Source organism: Phyllobates terribilis, unplaced genomic scaffold, assembly GCF_046119375.1.
Source record: "Phyllobates terribilis strain yellow unplaced genomic scaffold, ASM4611937v1 Scaffold_6__1_contigs__length_29720123, whole genome shotgun sequence".
Lineage (NCBI taxonomy): Eukaryota > Metazoa > Chordata > Amphibia > Anura > Dendrobatidae > Phyllobates > Phyllobates terribilis.
The window spans coordinates 9,674,656-9,693,778 of NW_027362766.1; positions in this window are offsets into that span (position 1 = coordinate 9,674,656).

A 19,123-nucleotide genomic window follows, 5' to 3' on the forward strand; every position below is an offset into this window, starting at 1 on the left:
GGGGCATGTATGGGGGTAAGGTGTGATGGGGCATGTATGGGGGGTAAGGTGTGATGGGGCATGTATGGGGGTAAGGTGTGATGGGGCATGTATGGGGGTAAGGTGTGATGGGGCATGTATGGGGGGTAAGGTGTGATGGGGCATGTATGGGGGTAAGGTGTGATGGGGCATGTATGGGGGTAAGGTGTGATGGGGCATGTATGGGGGGTAAGGTGTGATGGGGCATGTATGGAGGGTAAGGTGTGATGGGGCATGTATGGGGGGTAAGGTGTGATGGGACATGTATGGGGGGGTAAGGTGTGATGGGGCATGTATGGGGGTAAGGTGTGATGGGGCATGTATGGGGGGGTAAGGTGTGATGGGGCATGTATGGGGGTAAGGTGTGATGGGGCATGTATGGGGGTAAGGTGTGATGGGGCATGTATGAGGGTAAGGTGTGATGGGGCATGTATGGGGGGTAAGGTGTGATGGGGCATGTATGGGGGTAAGGTGTGATGGGGCATGTATGGGGGGTAAGGTGTGATGGGGCATGTATGGGGGGTAAGGTGTGATGGGACATGTATGGGGGTAAGGTGTGATGGGCATGTATGAGGGTAAGGTGTGATGGGGCATGTATGGGGGTAAGGTGTGATGGGGCATGTATGGGGGTAAGGTGTGATGGGGCATGTATGGGGGGGTAAGGTGTGATGGGACATGTATGGGGGTAAGGTGTGATGGGGCATGTATGGGGGGGTAAGGTGTGATGGGACATGTATGGGGGGTAAGGTGTGATGGGGCATGTATGGGGGTAAGGTGTGATGGGACATGTATGGGGGTAAGGTGTGATGGGACATGTATGGGGGGTAAGGTGTGATGGGACATGTATGGGGGGTAAGGTGTGATGGGGCATGTATGGGGGTAAGGTGTGATGGGGCATGTATGGGGGTAAGGTGTGATGGGACATGTATGGGGGTAAGGTGTGATGGGGCATGTATGGGGGTAAGGTGTGATGGGGCATGTATGGGGGTAAGGTGTGATGGGGCATGTATGGGGGGTAAGGTGTGATGGGACATGTATGGGGGTAAGGTGTGATGGGGCATGTATGGGGGTAAGGTGTGATGGGGCATGTATGGGGGGTAAGGTGTGATGGGACATGTATGGGGGTAAGGTGTGATGGGGCATGTATGGGGGTAAGGTGTGATGGGGCATGTATGGGGGTAAGGTGTGATGGGGCATGTATGGGGGTAAGGTGTGATGGGGCATGTATGGGGGGTAAGGTGTGATGGGACATGTATGGGGGTAAGGTGTGATGGGGCATGTATGGGGGTAAGGTGTGATGGGGCATGTATGGGGGGTAAGGTGTGATGGGGCATGTATGGGGGGTAAGGTGTGATGGGGCATGTATGGGGGTAAGGTGTGATGGGGCATGTATGGGGGTAAGGTGTGATGGGGCATGTATGGGGGGTAAGGTGTGATGGGGCATGTATGGAGGGTAAGGTGTGATGGGGCATGTATGGGGGGTAAGGTGTGATGGGACATGTATGGGGGGGTAAGGTGTGATGGGGCATGTATGGGGGTAAGGTGTGATGGGGCATGTATGGGGGGTAAGGTGTGATGGGGCATGTATGGGGGTAAGGTGTGATGGGGCATGTATGGGGGTAAGGTGTGATGGGGCATGTATGGGGGGTAAGGTGTGATGGGGCATGTATGGGGGTAAGGTGTGATGGGGCATGTATGGGGGTAAGGTGTGATGGGGCATGTATGGGGGGTAAGGTGTGATGGGGCATGTATGGAGGGTAAGGTGTGATGGGGCATGTATGGGGGGTAAGGTGTGATGGGACATGTATGGGGGGGTAAGGTGTGATGGGGCATGTATGGGGGTAAGGTGTGATGGGGCATGTATGGGGGGGTAAGGTGTGATGGGGCATGTATGGGGGTAAGGTGTGATGGGGCATGTATGGGGGTAAGGTGTGATGGGGCATGTATGAGGGTAAGGTGTGATGGGGCATGTATGGGGGGTAAGGTGTGATGGGGCATGTATGGGGGTAAGGTGTGATGGGGCATGTATGGGGGGTAAGGTGTGATGGGGCATGTATGGGGGGTAAGGTGTGATGGGACATGTATGGGGGTAAGGTGTGATGGGCATGTATGAGGGTAAGGTGTGATGGGGCATGTATGGGGGTAAGGTGTGATGGGGCATGTATGGGGGTAAGGTGTGATGGGGCATGTATGGGGGGGTAAGGTGTGATGGGACATGTATGGGGGTAAGGTGTGATGGGGCATGTATGGGGGGGTAAGGTGTGATGGGACATGTATGGGGGGTAAGGTGTGATGGGGCATGTATGGGGGTAAGGTGTGATGGGACATGTATGGGGGTAAGGTGTGATGGGACATGTATGGGGGGTAAGGTGTGATGGGACATGTATGGGGGGTAAGGTGTGATGGGGCATGTATGGGGGTAAGGTGTGATGGGGCATGTATGGGGGTAAGGTGTGATGGGACATGTATGGGGGTAAGGTGTGATGGGGCATGTATGGGGGTAAGGTGTGATGGGGCATGTATGGGGGTAAGGTGTGATGGGGCATGTATGGGGGGTAAGGTGTGATGGGACATGTATGGGGGTAAGGTGTGATGGGACATGTATGGGGGTAAGGTGTGATGGGGCATGTATGGGGGTAAGGTGTGATGGGGCATGTATGGGGGTAAGGTGTGATGGGGCATGTATGGGGGTAAGGTGTGATGGGGCATGTATGGGGGAGTAAGGTGTGATGGGGCATGTATGGGGGTAAGGTGTGATGGGGCATGTATGGGGGGTAAGGTGTGATGGGGCATGTATGGGGGTAAGGTGTGATGGGGCATGTATCGGGGAGTAAGGTGTGATGGGGCATGTATGAGGGTAAGGTGTGATGGGGCATGTATGGGGGTAAGGTGTGATGGGGCATGTATGGGGGTAAGGTGTGATGGGGCATGTATGGGGGCAAGGTGTGATGGGGCATGTATGGGGGCAAGGTGTGATGGGGCATGTATGGGGGTAAGGTGTGATGGGGCATGTATGGGGGCAAGGTGTGATGGGGCATGTATGGGGGTAAGGTGTGATGGGGCATGTATGGGGGAGTAAGGTGTGATGGGGCATGTATGGGGGTAAGGTGTGATGGGGCATGTATGGGGGTAAGGTGTGATGGGGCATGTATGGGGGCAAGGTGTGATGGGGCATGTATGGGGGTAAGGTGTGATGGGGCATGTATGGGGGCAAGGTGTGATGGGGCATGTATGGGGGTAAGGTGTGATGGGGCATGTATGGGGGTAAGGTGTGATGGGGCATGTATGGGGGAGTAAGGTGTGATGGGGCATGTATAGGGGTAAGGTGTGATGGGGCATGTATGGGGGTAAGGTGTGATGGGGCATGTATGGGGGTAAGGTGTGATGGGGCATGTATGGGGGAGTAAGGTGTGATGGGGCATGTATGGGGGTAAGGTGTGATGGGGCATGTATGGGGGTAAGGTGTGATGGGGCATGTATGGGGGCAAGGTGTGATGGGGCATGTATGGGGGCAAGGTGTGATGGGGCATGTATGGGGGTAAGGTGTGATGGGGCATGTATGGGGGCAAGGTGTGATGGGGCATGTATGGGGGTAAGGTGTGATGGGGCATGTATGGGGGTAAGGTGTGATGGGGCATGTATGGGGGCAAGGTGTGATGGGGCATGTATGGGGGTAAGGTGTGATGGGGCATGTATGGGGGAGTAAGGTGTGATGGGGCATGTATGAGGGTAAGGTGTGATGGGGCATGTATGGGGGTAAGGTGTGATGGGGCATGTATGGGGGCAAGGTGTGATGGGGCATGTATGGGGGTAAGGTGTGATGGGGCATGTATGGGGTAAGGTGTGATGGGGCATGTATGGGGGTAAGGTGTGATGGGGCATGTATGGGGGGTAAGGTGTGATGGGGCATGTATGGGGGGGTAAGGTGTGATGGGCATGTATGGGGGTAAGGTGTGATGGGGCATGTATGGGGGAGCAAGGTGTGATGGGACATGTATGGGGGTAAGGTGTGATGGGGCATGTATGGGGGTAAGGTGTGATGGGGCATGTATGGGGGTAAGGTGTGATGGGGCATGTATGAGGGCAAGGTGTGATGGGGCATGTATGGGGTTAAGGTGTGATGGGGCATGTATGGGGGTAAGGTGTGATGGGGCATGTATGGGGGGGTAAGGTGTGATGGGGCATGTATGGGGGTAAGGTGTGATGGGGCATATATGGGGGCAAGGTGTGATGGGGCATGTATGGGGGCAAGGTGTGATGGGGCATGTATGGGGGTAAGGTGTGATGGGGCATGTATGGGGTAAGGTGTGATGGGGCATGTATGGGGGAGTAAGGTGTGATGGGGCATGTATGGGGGTAAGGTGTGATGGGACATGTATGGGGGTAAGGTGTGATGGGGCATGTATGGGGGTAAGGTGTGATGGGGCATGTATGGGGGTAAGGTGTGATGGGGCATGTATAGGGGGGTAAGGTGTGATGGGGCATGTATGGGGGTAAGGTGTGATGGGGCATGTATGGGGGCAAGGTGTGATGGGGCATGTATGAGGGTAAGGTGTGATGGGGCATGTATGGGGGGTAAGGTGTGATATGGCATGTATGGGGGTAAGTGTGATGGGGCATGTATGGGGGGGTACGGTGTGATATGGCATGTATGGGGGTAAGGTGTGATGGGGCATGTATGGGGGAGTAAGGTGTGATGGGGCATGTATGGGGGGTAAGGTGTGATGGGGCATGTATGGGGGTAAGGTGTGATGGGGCATGTATGGGGGTAAGGTGTGATGGGGCATGTATGGGGGTAAGGTGTGATGGGGCATGTATGGGGGGGTAAGGTGTGATGGGGCATGTATGGGGGGTAAGGTGTGATATGGCATGTATGGGGGTAAGGTGTGATGGGGCATGTATGGGGGGGTAAGGTGTGATGGGGCATGTATGGGGGTAAGGTGTGATGGGGCATGTATGGGGGTAAGGTGTGATGGGGCATGTATGGGGGTAAGGTGTGATGGGGCATGTATGGGGGTAAGGTGTGATGGGGCATGTATGGGGGGGTAAGGTGTGATGGGGCATGTATGGGGGGTAAGGTGTGATGGGGCATGTATGGGGGGTAAGGTGTGATGGGGCATGTATGGGGGGTAAGGTGTGATGGGGCATGTATGTGGGTAAGGTGTGATGGGGCATGTATGGGGGGGTAAGGTGTGATGGGGCATGTATGGGGGGTAAGGTGTGATGGGGCATGTATGGGGGGTAAGGTGTGATGGGGCATGTATGGGGGTAAGGTGTGATGGGGCATGTATGGGGGTAAGGTGTGATGGGGCATGTATGGGGGCAAGGTGTGATGGGGCATGTATGGGGGTAAGGTGTGATGGGGCATGTATGGGGGTAAGGTGTGATGGGGCATGTATGGGGGTAAGGTGTGATGGGGCATGTATGGGGGTAAGGTGTGATGGGGCATGTATGGGGGCAAGGTGTGATGGGGCATGTATGGGGGTAAGGTGTGATGGGGCATGTATGGGGGTAAGGTGTGATGGGGCATGTATGGGGGGTAAGGTGTGATGGGGCTTGTATGGGGGTAAGGTGTGATGGGGCATGTATGGGGGTAAGGTGTGATGGGGCATGTATGGGGGTAAGGTGTGATGGGACATGTATGGGGGGTAAGGTGTGATGGGGCATGTATGGGGGTAAAGTGTGATGGGGCATGTATGGGGGCAAGGTGTGATGGGGCATGTATGGGGGTAAGGTGTGATGGGGCATGTATGGGGGTAAGGTGTGATGGGGCATGTATGGGGGTAAGGTGTGATGGGGCATGTATGGGGGTAAGGTGTGATGGGGCATGTATGGGGGTAAGGTGTGATGGGGCATGTATGGGGGCAAGGTGTGATGGGGCATGTATGGGGGTAAGGTGTGATGGGGCATGTATGGGGGCAAGGTGTGATGGGGCATGTATGGGGGTAAGGTGTGATGGGGCATGTATGGGGGGTAAGGTGTGATGGGACATGTATGGGGGTAAGGTGTGATGGGGCATGTATGGGGGTAAGGTGTGATGGGGCATATGTGGGAGTAAGGTGTGATGGGGCATGTATGGGGGGTAAGGTGTGATGGGGCATGTATGGGGGTAAGGTGTGATGGGGCTTGTATGGGGGTAAGGTGTGATGGGGCATGTATGGGGGTAAGGTGTGATGGGGCATGTATGGGGGTAAGGTGTGATGGGGCATGTATGGGGGTAAGGTGTGATGGGACATGTATGGGGGTAAGGTGTGATGGGGCATGTATGGGGGTAAGGTGTGATGGGGCATGTATGGGGGGTAAGGTGTGATGGGGCTTGTATGGGGGTAAGGTGTGATGGGGCATGTATGGGGGTAAGGTGTGATGGGGCATGTATGGGGGTAAGGTGTGATGGGACATGTATGGGGGTAAGGTGTGATGGGGCATGTATGAGGGGTAAGGTGTGATGGGGCATGTATGGGGGTAAGGTGTGATGGGGCATGTATGGGGGTAAGGTGTGATGGGACATGTATGGGGGTAAGGTGTGATGGGGCATGTATGGGGGTAAGGTGTGATGGGGCATGTGGGGGGTAAGGTATGATGGGGCATGTATGGGGGGTAAGATGTGATGGGGCATGTATGGGGGGTAAGGTGTGATGGGGCATGTATGGGGGTAAGGTGTGATGGGGCATGTATGGGGGTAAGGTGTGATGGGGCATGTATGGGGGTAAGGTGTGATGGGGCATGTATGGGGGTAAGGTGTGATGGGGCATGTATGGGGGGGTAAGGTGTGATGGGGCATGTATGGGGGTAAGGTGTGATGGGGCATATATGGGGGCAAGGTGTGATGGGGCATGTATGGGGGCAAGGTGTGATGGGGCATGTATGGGGGTAAGGTGTGATGGGGCATGTATGGGGTAAGGTATGATGGGGCATGTATGGGGGGTAAGGTGTGATGGGGCATGTATGGGGGTAAGGTGTGATGGGGCATGTATGGGGGTAAGGTGTGATGGGGCATGTATGGGGGGTAAGGTGTGATGGGGCATGTATGGGGGTAAGGTGTGATGGGGCATGTATGGGGGTAAGGTGTGATGGGGCATGTATGGGGGTAAGGTGTGATGGGGCATGTATGGGGGGTAAGGTGTGATGGGGCTTGTATGGGGGCAAGGTGTGATAGGGCATGTATGGGGGTAAGGTGTGATGGGGCATGTATGGGGGTAAGGTGTGATGGGGCATGTATGAGGGTAAGGTGTGATGGGGCATGTATGGGGGTAAGGTGTGATGGGGCATGTATGGGGGTAAGGTGTGATGGGGCATGTATGGGGGGTAAGGTGTGATGGGGCATGTATGGGGGTAAGGTGTGATGGGGCTTGTATGGGGGTAAGGTGTGATGGGGCATGTATGAGGGTAAGGTGTGATGGGGCATGTATGGGGGTAAGGTGTGATGGGGCATGTATGGGGGTAAGGTGTGATGGGGCTTGTATGGGGGTAAGGTGTGATGGGGCATGTATGAGGGTAAGGTGTGATGGGGCATGTATGGGGGGTAAGGTGTGATGGGGCATGTATGGGGGTAAGGTGTGATGGGGCATGTATGGGGGGTAAGGTGTGATGGGGCATGTATGGGGGTAAGGTGTGATGGGGCATGTATGGGGGTAAGGTGTGATGGGGCTTGTATGGGGGCAAGGTGTGATGGGGCATGTATGGGGGGTAAGGTGTGATGGGGCATGTATGGGGGTAAGGTGTGATGGGGCATGTATGGGGGGTAAGGTGTGATGGGGCATGTATGGGGGGTAAGGTGTGATGGGGCATGTATGGGGGTAAGGTGTGATGGGGCTTGTATGGGGGGTAAGGTGTGATGGGGCATGTATGGGGGTAAGGTGTGATGGGGCTTGTATGGGGGCAAGGTGTGATGGGGCATGTATGGGGGTAAGGTGTGATGGGGCATGTATGGGGGTAAGGTGTGATGGGGCATGTATGGGGGTAAGGTGTGATGGGGCTTGTATGGGGGTAAGGTGTGATGGGGCATGTATGGGGGTAAGGTGTGATGGGGCATGTATGGGGGGTAAGGTGTGATGGGGCATGTATGGGGGTAAGGTGTGATGGGGCATGTATGGGGGGTAAGGTGTGATGGGGCATGTAGGGGGTAAGGTGTGATGGGGCTTGTATGGGGGCAAGGTGTGATGGGGCATGTATGGGGGTAAGGTGTGATGGGGCATGTATGGGGGTAAGGTGTGATGGGTCATGTATGGAGGGGTAAGGTGTGATGGGGCATGTATGGGGGGTAAGGTGTGATGGGGCATGTATGGGGGTAAAGTGTGATGGGGCATGTATGGGGGTAAGGTGTGATGGGGCATGTATGGGGGTAAGGTGTGATGGGGCTTGTATGGGGGTAAGGTGTGATGGGGCATGTATGGGGGGTAAGGTGTGATGGGGCATGTATGGGGGTAAGGTGTGATGGGGCATGTATGGGGGTAAGGTGTGATGGGGCATGTATGGGGGGTAAGGTGTGATGGGGCATGTATGGGGGTAAGGTGTGATGGGGCATGTATGGGGGTAAGGTGTGATGGGGCATGTATGGGGGGTAAGGTGTGATGGGGCATGTATGGGGGTAAGGTGTGATGGGGCATGTATGGGGGTAAGGTGTGATGGGGCTTGTATGGGGGGTAAGGTGTGATGGGGCTTGTATGGGGGGTAAGGTGTGATGGGGCATGTATGGGGGGTAAGGTGTGATGGGGCATGTATGGGGGTAAGGTGTGATGGGGCATGTATGGGGGGTAAGGTGTGATGGGGCATGTATGGGGGTAAGGTGTGATGGGGCATGTATGGGGGTAAGGTGTGATGGGGCATGTATGGGGGGTAAGGTGTGATGGGGCATGTATGGGGGTAAGGTGTGATGGGGCATGTATGGGGGTAAGGTGTGATGGGGCTTGTATGGGGGGTAAGGTGTGATGGGGCTTGTATGGGGGGTAAGGTGTGATGGGGCATGTATGGGGGGTAAGGTGTGATGGGGCATGTATGGGGGTAAGGTGTGATGGGGCATGTATGGGGGGTAAGGTGTGATGGGGCATGTATGGGGGTAAGGTGTGATGGGGCATGTATGGGGGGTAAGGTGTGATGGGGCATGTATGGGGGCAAGGTGTGATGGGGCATGTATGGGGGGTAAGGTGTGATGGGGCATGTATGGGGGTAAGGTGTGATGGGGCATGTATGGGGGTAAGGTGTGATGGGGCATGTATGGGGGGTAAGGTGTGATGGGACATGTATGGGGGTAAGGTGTGATGGGGCATGTATGGGGGTAAGGTGTGATGGGGCATGTATGGGGGTAAGGTGTGATGGGGCATGTATGGGGGTAAGGTGTGATGGGGCATGTATGGGGGGTAAGGTGTGATGGGACATGTATGGGGGTAAGGTGTGATGGGGCATGTATGGGGGTAAGGTGTGATGGGGCATGTATGGGGGGTAAGGTGTGATGGGGCATGTATGGGGGGTAAGGTGTGATGGGGCATGTATGGGGGTAAGGTGTGATGGGGCATGTATGGGGGTAAGGTGTGATGGGGCATGTATGGGGGGTAAGGTGTGATGGGGCATGTATGGAGGGTAAGGTGTGATGGGGCATGTATGGGGGGTAAGGTGTGATGGGACATGTATGGGGGGTAAGGTGTGATGGGGCATGTATGGGGGTAAGGTGTGATGGGGCATGTATGGGGGGTAAGGTGTGATGGGGCATGTATGGGGGTAAGGTGTGATGGGGCATGTATGGGGGTAAGGTGTGATGGGGCATGTATGGGGGGTAAGGTGTGATGGGGCATGTATGGGGGTAAGGTGTGATGGGGCATGTATGGGGGTAAGGTGTGATGGGGCATGTATGGGGGGTAAGGTGTGATGGGGCATGTATGGAGGGTAAGGTGTGATGGGGCATGTATGGGGGGTAAGGTGTGATGGGACATGTATGGGGGGGTAAGGTGTGATGGGGCATGTATGGGGGTAAGGTGTGATGGGGCATGTATGGGGGGGTAAGGTGTGATGGGGCATGTATGGGGGTAAGGTGTGATGGGGCATGTATGGGGGTAAGGTGTGATGGGGCATGTATGAGGGTAAGGTGTGATGGGGCATGTATGGGGGGTAAGGTGTGATGGGGCATGTATGGGGGTAAGGTGTGATGGGGCATGTATGGGGGGTAAGGTGTGATGGGGCATGTATGGGGGGTAAGGTGTGATGGGACATGTATGGGGGTAAGGTGTGATGGGCATGTATGAGGGTAAGGTGTGATGGGGCATGTATGGGGGTAAGGTGTGATGGGGCATGTATGGGGGTAAGGTGTGATGGGGCATGTATGGGGGGGTAAGGTGTGATGGGACATGTATGGGGGTAAGGTGTGATGGGGCATGTATGGGGGGGTAAGGTGTGATGGGACATGTATGGGGGGTAAGGTGTGATGGGGCATGTATGGGGGGTAAGGTGTGATGGGGCATGTATGGGGGGTAAGGTGTGATGGGGCATGTATGGGGGGTAAGGTGTGATGGGGCATGTATGGGGGTAAGGTGTGATGGGGCATGTATGGGGGTAAGGTGTGATGGGGCATGTATGGGGGCAAGGTGTGATGGGGCATGTATGGGGGGTAAGGTGTGATGGGGCATGTATGGGGGTAAGGTGTGATGGGGCATGTATGGGGGTAAGGTGTGATGGGGCATGTATGGGGGGTAAGGTGTGATGGGACATGTATGGGGGTAAGGTGTGATGGGGCATGTATGGGGGTAAGGTGTGATGGGGCATGTATGGGGGTAAGGTGTGATGGGGCATGTATGGGGGTAAGGTGTGATGGGGCATGTATGGGGGGTAAGGTGTGATGGGACATGTATGGGGGTAAGGTGTGATGGGGCATGTATGGGGGTAAGGTGTGATGGGGCATGTATGGGGGGTAAGGTGTGATGGGGCATGTATGGGGGGTAAGGTGTGATGGGGCATGTATGGGGGTAAGGTGTGATGGGGCATGTATGGGGGTAAGGTGTGATGGGGCATGTATGGGGGGTAAGGTGTGATGGGGCATGTATGGAGGGTAAGGTGTGATGGGGCATGTATGGGGGGTAAGGTGTGATGGGACATGTATGGGGGGGTAAGGTGTGATGGGGCATGTATGGGGGTAAGGTGTGATGGGGCATGTATGGGGGGTAAGGTGTGATGGGGCATGTATGGGGGTAAGGTGTGATGGGGCATGTATGGGGGTAAGGTGTGATGGGGCATGTATGGGGGGTAAGGTGTGATGGGGCATGTATGGGGGTAAGGTGTGATGGGGCATGTATGGGGGTAAGGTGTGATGGGGCATGTATGGGGGGTAAGGTGTGATGGGGCATGTATGGAGGGTAAGGTGTGATGGGGCATGTATGGGGGGTAAGGTGTGATGGGACATGTATGGGGGGTAAGGTGTGATGGGGCATGTATGGGGGTAAGGTGTGATGGGGCATGTATGGGGGGGTAAGGTGTGATGGGGCATGTATGGGGGTAAGGTGTGATGGGGCATGTATGGGGGTAAGGTGTGATGGGGCATGTATGAGGGTAAGGTGTGATGGGGCATGTATGGGGGGTAAGGTGTGATGGGGCATGTATGGGGGTAAGGTGTGATGGGGCATGTATGGGGGGTAAGGTGTGATGGGGCATGTATGGGGGGTAAGGTGTGATGGGACATGTATGGGGGTAAGGTGTGATGGGCATGTATGAGGGTAAGGTGTGATGGGGCATGTATGGGGGTAAGGTGTGATGGGGCATGTATGGGGGTAAGGTGTGATGGGGCATGTATGGGGGGTAAGGTGTGATGGGACATGTATGGGGGTAAGGTGTGATGGGGCATGTATGGGGGGGTAAGGTGTGATGGGACATGTATGGGGGGTAAGGTGTGATGGGGCATGTATGGGGGTAAGGTGTGATGGGACATGTATGGGGGTAAGGTGTGATGGGACATGTATGGGGGGTAAGGTGTGATGGGACATGTATGGGGGTAAGGTGTGATGGGGCATGTATGGGGGTAAGGTGTGATGGGGCATGTATGGGGGTAAGGTGTGATGGGACATGTATGGGGGTAAGGTGTGATGGGGCATGTATGGGGTAAGGTGTGATGGGGCATGTATGGGGGTAAGGTGTGATGGGGCATGTATGGGGGGTAAGGTGTGATGGGACATGTATGGGGGTAAGGTGTGATGGGACATGTATGGGGGTAAGGTGTGATGGGGCATGTATGGGGGTAAGGTGTGATGGGGCATGTATGGGGGTAAGGTGTGATGGGGCATGTATGGGGGTAAGGTGTGATGGGGCATGTATGGGGGAGTAAGGTGTGATGGGGCATGTATGGGGGTAAGGTGTGATGGGGCATGTATGGGGGGTAAGGTGTGATGGGGCATGTATGGGGGTAAGGTGTGATGGGGCATGTATCGGGGAGTAAGGTGTGATGGGGCATGTATGAGGGTAAGGTGTGATGGGGCATGTATGGGGGTAAGGTGTGATGGGGCATGTATGGGGGTAAGGTGTGATGGGGCATGTATGGGGGCAAGGTGTGATGGGGCATGTATGGGGGCAAGGTGTGATGGGGCATGTATGGGGGTAAGGTGTGATGGGGCATGTATGGGGGCAAGGTGTGATGGGGCATGTATGGGGGTAAGGTGTGATGGGGCATGTATGGGGGAGTAAGGTGTGATGGGGCATGTATGGGGGTAAGGTGTGATGGGGCATGTATGGGGGTAAGGTGTGATGGGGCATGTATGGGGGCAAGGTGTGATGGGGCATGTATGGGGGTAAGGTGTGATGGGGCATGTATGGGGGCAAGGTGTGATGGGGCATGTATGGGGGTAAGGTGTGATGGGGCATGTATGGGGGTAAGGTGTGATGGGGCATGTATGGGGGAGTAAGGTGTGATGGGGCATGTATAGGGGTAAGGTGTGATGGGGCATGTATGGGGGTAAGGTGTGATGGGGCATGTATGGGGGTAAGGTGTGATGGGGCATGTATGGGGGAGTAAGGTGTGATGGGGCATGTATGGGGGTAAGGTGTGATGGGGCATGTATGGGGGTAAGGTGTGATGGGGCATGTATGGGGGCAAGGTGTGATGGGGCATGTATGGGGGCAAGGTGTGATGGGGCATGTATGGGGGTAAGGTGTGATGGGGCATGTATGGGGGCAAGGTGTGATGGGGCATGTATGGGGGTAAGGTGTGATGGGGCATGTATGGGGGTAAGGTGTGATGGGGCATGTATGGGGGCAAGGTGTGATGGGGCATGTATGGGGGTAAGGTGTGATGGGGCATGTATGGGGGAGTAAGGTGTGATGGGGCATGTATGAGGGTAAGGTGTGATGGGGCATGTATGGGGGTAAGGTGTGATGGGGCATGTATGGGGGCAAGGTGTGATGGGGCATGTATGGGGGTAAGGTGTGATGGGGCATGTATGGGGTAAGGTGTGATGGGGCATGTATGGGGGTAAGGTGTGATGGGGCATGTATGGGGGGTAAGGTGTGATGGGGCATGTATGGGGGGGTAAGGTGTGATGGGCATGTATGGGGGTAAGGTGTGATGGGGCATGTATGGGGGAGCAAGGTGTGATGGGACATGTATGGGGGTAAGGTGTGATGGGGCATGTATGGGGGTAAGGTGTGATGGGGCATGTATGGGGGTAAGGTGTGATGGGGCATGTATGAGGGCAAGGTGTGATGGGGCATGTATGGGGTTAAGGTGTGATGGGGCATGTATGGGGGTAAGGTGTGATGGGGCATGTATGGGGGGGTAAGGTGTGATGGGGCATGTATGGGGGTAAGGTGTGATGGGGCATATATGGGGGCAAGGTGTGATGGGGCATGTATGGGGGCAAGGTGTGATGGGGCATGTATGGGGGTAAGGTGTGATGGGGCATGTATGGGGTAAGGTGTGATGGGGCATGTATGGGGGTAAGGTGTGATGGGGCATGTATGGGGGAGTAAGGTGTGATGGGGCATGTATGGGGGTAAGGTGTGATGGGACATGTATGGGGGTAAGGTGTGATGGGGCATGTATGGGGGTAAGGTGTGATGGGGCATGTATGGGGGTAAGGTGTGATGGGGCATGTATAGGGGGGTAAGGTGTGATGGGGCATGTATGGGGGTAAGGTGTGATGGGGCATGTATGGGGGCAAGGTGTGATGGGGCATGTATGAGGGTAAGGTGTGATGGGGCATGTATGGGGGGTAAGGTGTGATATGGCATGTATGGGGGTAAGTGTGATGGGGCATGTATGGGGGGGTACGGTGTGATATGGCATGTATGGGGGTAAGGTGTGATGGGGCATGTATGGGGGAGTAAGGTGTGATGGGGCATGTATGGGGGGTAAGGTGTGATGGGGCATGTATGGGGGTAAGGTGTGATGGGGCATGTATGGGGGTAAGGTGTGATGGGGCATGTATGGGGGTAAGGTGTGATGGGGCATGTATGGGGGGGTAAGGTGTGATGGGGCATGTATGGGGGGTAAGGTGTGATATGGCATGTATGGGGGTAAGGTGTGATGGGGCATGTATGGGGGGGTAAGGTGTGATGGGGCATGTATGGGGGTAAGGTGTGATGGGGCATGTATGGGGGTAAGGTGTGATGGGGCATGTATGGGGGTAAGGTGTGATGGGGCATGTATGGGGGTAAGGTGTGATGGGGCATGTATGGGGGGGTAAGGTGTGATGGGGCATGTATGGGGGGTAAGGTGTGATGGGGCATGTATGGGGGGTAAGGTGTGATGGGGCATGTATGGGGGGTAAGGTGTGATGGGGCATGTATGTGGGTAAGGTGTGATGGGGCATGTATGGGGGGGTAAGGTGTGATGGGGCATGTATGGGGGGTAAGGTGTGATGGGGCATGTATGGGGGGTAAGGTGTGATGGGGCATGTATGGGGGTAAGGTGTGATGGGGCATGTATGGGGGTAAGGTGTGATGGGGCATGTATGGGGGCAAGGTGTGATGGGGCATGTATGGGGGTAAGGTGTGATGGGGCATGTATGGGGGTAAGGTGTGATGGGGCATGTATGGGGGTAAGGTGTGATGGGGCATGTATGGGGGTAAGGTGTGATGGGGCATGTATGGGGGCAAGGTGTGATGGGGCATGTATGGGGGTAAGGTGTGATGGGGCATGTATGGGGGTAAGGTGTGATGGGGCATGTATGGGGGGTAAGGTGTGATGGGGCTTGTATGGGGGTAAGGTGTGATGGGGCATGTATGGGGGTAAGGTGTGATGGGGCATGTATGGGGGTAAGGTGTGATGGGACATGTATGGGGGGTAAGGTGTGATGGGGCATGTATGGGGGTAAAGTGTGATGGGGCATGTATGGGGGCAAGGTGTGATGGGGCATGTATGGGGGTAAGGTGTGATGGGGCATGTATGGGGGTAAGGTGTGATGGGGCATGTATGGGGGTAAGGTGTGATGGGGCATGTATGGGGGTAAGGTGTGATGGGGCATGTATGGGGGTAAGGTGTGATGGGGCATGTATGGGGGCAAGGTGTGATGGGGCATGTATGGGGGTAAGGTGTGATGGGGCATGTATGGGGGCAAGGTGTGATGGGGCATGTATGGGGGTAAGGTGTGATGGGGCATGTATGGGGGGTAAGGTGTGATGGGACATGTATGGGGGTAAGGTGTGATGGGGCATGTATGGGGGTAAGGTGTGATGGGGCATATGTGGGAGTAAGGTGTGATGGGGCATGTATGGGGGGTAAGGTGTGATGGGGCATGTATGGGGGTAAGGTGTGATGGGGCTTGTATGGGGGTAAGGTGTGATGGGGCATGTATGGGGGTAAGGTGTGATGGGGCATGTATGGGGGTAAGGTGTGATGGGGCATGTATGGGGGTAAGGTGTGATGGGACATGTATGGGGGTAAGGTGTGATGGGGCATGTATGGGGGTAAGGTGTGATGGGGCATGTATGGGGGGTAAGGTGTGATGGGGCTTGTATGGGGGTAAGGTGTGATGGGGCATGTATGGGGGTAAGGTGTGATGGGGCATGTATGGGGGTAAGGTGTGATGGGACATGTATGGGGGTAAGGTGTGATGGGGCATGTATGAGGGGTAAGGTGTGATGGGGCATGTATGGGGGTAAGGTGTGATGGGGCATGTATGGGGGTAAGGTGTGATGGGACATGTATGGGGGTAAGGTGTGATGGGGCATGTATGGGGGTAAGGTGTGATGGGGCATGTGGGGGGTAAGGTATGATGGGGCATGTATGGGGGGTAAGATGTGATGGGGCATGTATGGGGGGTAAGGTGTGATGGGGCATGTATGGGGGTAAGGTGTGATGGGGCATGTATGGGGGTAAGGTGTGATGGGGCATGTATGGGGGTAAGGTGTGATGGGGCATGTATGGGGGTAAGGTGTGATGGGGCATGTATGGGGGGGTAAGGTGTGATGGGGCATGTATGGGGGTAAGGTGTGATGGGGCATATATGGGGGCAAGGTGTGATGGGGCATGTATGGGGGCAAGGTGTGATGGGGCATGTATGGGGGTAAGGTGTGATGGGGCATGTATGGGGTAAGGTATGATGGGGCATGTATGGGGGGTAAGGTGTGATGGGGCATGTATGGGGGTAAGGTGTGATGGGGCATGTATGGGGGTAAGGTGTGATGGGGCATGTATGGGGGGTAAGGTGTGATGGGGCATGTATGGGGGTAAGGTGTGATGGGGCATGTATGGGGGTAAGGTGTGATGGGGCATGTATGGGGGTAAGGTGTGATGGGGCATGTATGGGGGGTAAGGTGTGATGGGGCTTGTATGGGGGCAAGGTGTGATAGGGCATGTATGGGGGTAAGGTGTGATGGGGCATGTATGGGGGTAAGGTGTGATGGGGCATGTATGAGGGTAAGGTGTGATGGGGCATGTATGGGGGTAAGGTGTGATGGGGCATGTATGGGGGTAAGGTGTGATGGGGCATGTATGGGGGGTAAGGTGTGATGGGGCATGTATGGGGGTAAGGTGTGATGGGGCTTGTATGGGGGTAAGGTGTGATGGGGCATGTATGAGGGTAAGGTGTGATGGGGCATGTATGGGGGTAAGGTGTGATGGGGCATGTATGGGGGTAAGGTGTGATGGGGCTTGTATGGGGGTAAGGTGTGATGGGGCATGTATGAGGGTAAGGTGTGATGGGGCATGTATGGGGGGTAAGGTGTGATGGGGCATGTATGGGGGTAAGGTGTGATGGGGCATGTATGGGGGGTAAGGTGTGATGGGGCATGTATGGAGGTAAGGTGTGATGGGGCATGTATGGGGGTAAGGTGTGATGGGGCTTGTATGGGGGCAAGGTGTGATGGGGCATGTATGGGGGGTAAGGTGTGATGGGGCATGTATGGGGGTAAGGTGTGATGGGGCATGTATGGGGGGTAAGGTGTGATGGGGCATGTATGGGGGGTAAGGTGTGATGGGGCATGTATGGGGGTAAGGTGTGATGGGGCTTGTATGGGGGGTAAGGTGTGATGGGGCATGTATGGGGGTAAGGTGTGATGGGGCTTGTATGGGGGCAAGGTGTGATGGGGCATGTATGGGGGTAAGGTGTGATGGGGCATGTATGGGGGTAAGGTGTGATGGGGCATGTATGGGGGTAAGGTGTGATGGGGCTTGTATGGGGGTAAGGTGTGATGGGGCATGTATGGGGGTAAGGTGTGATGGGGCATGTATGGGGGGTAAGGTGTGATGGGGCATGTATGGGGGTAAGGTGTGATGGGGCATGTATGGGGGGTAAGGTGTGATGGGGCATGTAGGGGGTAAGGTGTGATGGGGCATGTATGGGGGTAAGGTGTGATGGGGCTTGTATGGGGGCAAGGTGTGATGGGGCATGTATGGGGGTAAGGTGTGATGGGGCATGTATGGGGGTAAGGTGTGATGGGTCATGTATGGAGGGGTAAGGTGTGATGGGGCATGTATGGGGGGTAAGGTGTGATGGGGCATGTATGGGGGTAAAGTGTGATGGGGCATGTATGGGGGTAAGGTGTGATGGGGCATGTATGGGGGTAAGGTGTGATGGGGCTTGTATGGGGGTAAGGTGTGATGGGGCATGTATGGGGGGTAAGGTGTGATGGGGCATGTATGGGGGTAAGGTGTGATGGGGCATGTATGGGGGTAAGGTGTGATGGGGCATGTATGGGGGGTAAGGTGTGATGGGGCATGTATGGGGGTAAGGTGTGATGGGGCATGTATGGGGGTAAGGTGTGATGGGGCATGTATGGGGGGTAAGGTGTGATGGGGCATGTATGGGGGTAAGGTGTGATGGGGCATGTATGGGGGTAAGGTGTGATGGGGCTTGTATGGGGGGTAAGGTGTGATGGGGCTTGTATGGGGGGTAAGGTGTGATGGGGCATGTATGGGGGGTAAGGTGTGATGGGGCATGTATGGGGGTAAGGTGTGATGGGGCATGTATGGGGGGTAAGGTGTGATGGGGCATGTATGGGGGTAAGGTGTGATGGGGCATGTATGGGGGTAAGGTGTGATGGGGCATGTATGGGGGGTAAGGTGTGATGGGGCATGTATGGGGGTAAGGTGTGATGGGGCATGTATGGGGGTAAGGTGTGATGGGGCTTGTATGGGGGGTAAGGTGTGATGGGGCTTGTATGGGGGGTAAGGTGTGATGGGGCATGTATGGGGGGTAAGGTGTGATGGGGCATGTATGGGGGTAAGGTGTGATGGGGCATGTATGGGGGGTAAGGTGTGATGGGGCATGTATGGGGGTAAGGTGTGATGGGGCATGTATGGGGGTAAGGTGTGATGGGGCATGTATGGGGGCAAGGTGTGATGGGGCATGTATGGGGGGTAAGGTGTGATGGGGCATGTATGGGGGTAAGGTGTGATGGGGCATGTATGGGGGTAAGGTGTGATGGGGCATGTATGGGGGGTAAGGTGTGATGGGGCATGTATGGGGGGTAAGGTGTGATGGGGCATGTATGGGGGGTAAGGTGTGATGGGGCTTGTATGGGGGCAAGGTGTGATGGGGCTTGTATGGGGGCAAGGTGTGATGGGGCATGTATGGGGGGTAAGGTGTGATGGGGCATGTATGGGGGTAAGGTGTGATGGGGCATGTATGGGGGTAATGTGTTATGGGGTATGTATGGGAGTCATGTGTGATGGGGCATGTATGGAGGGTAAGGT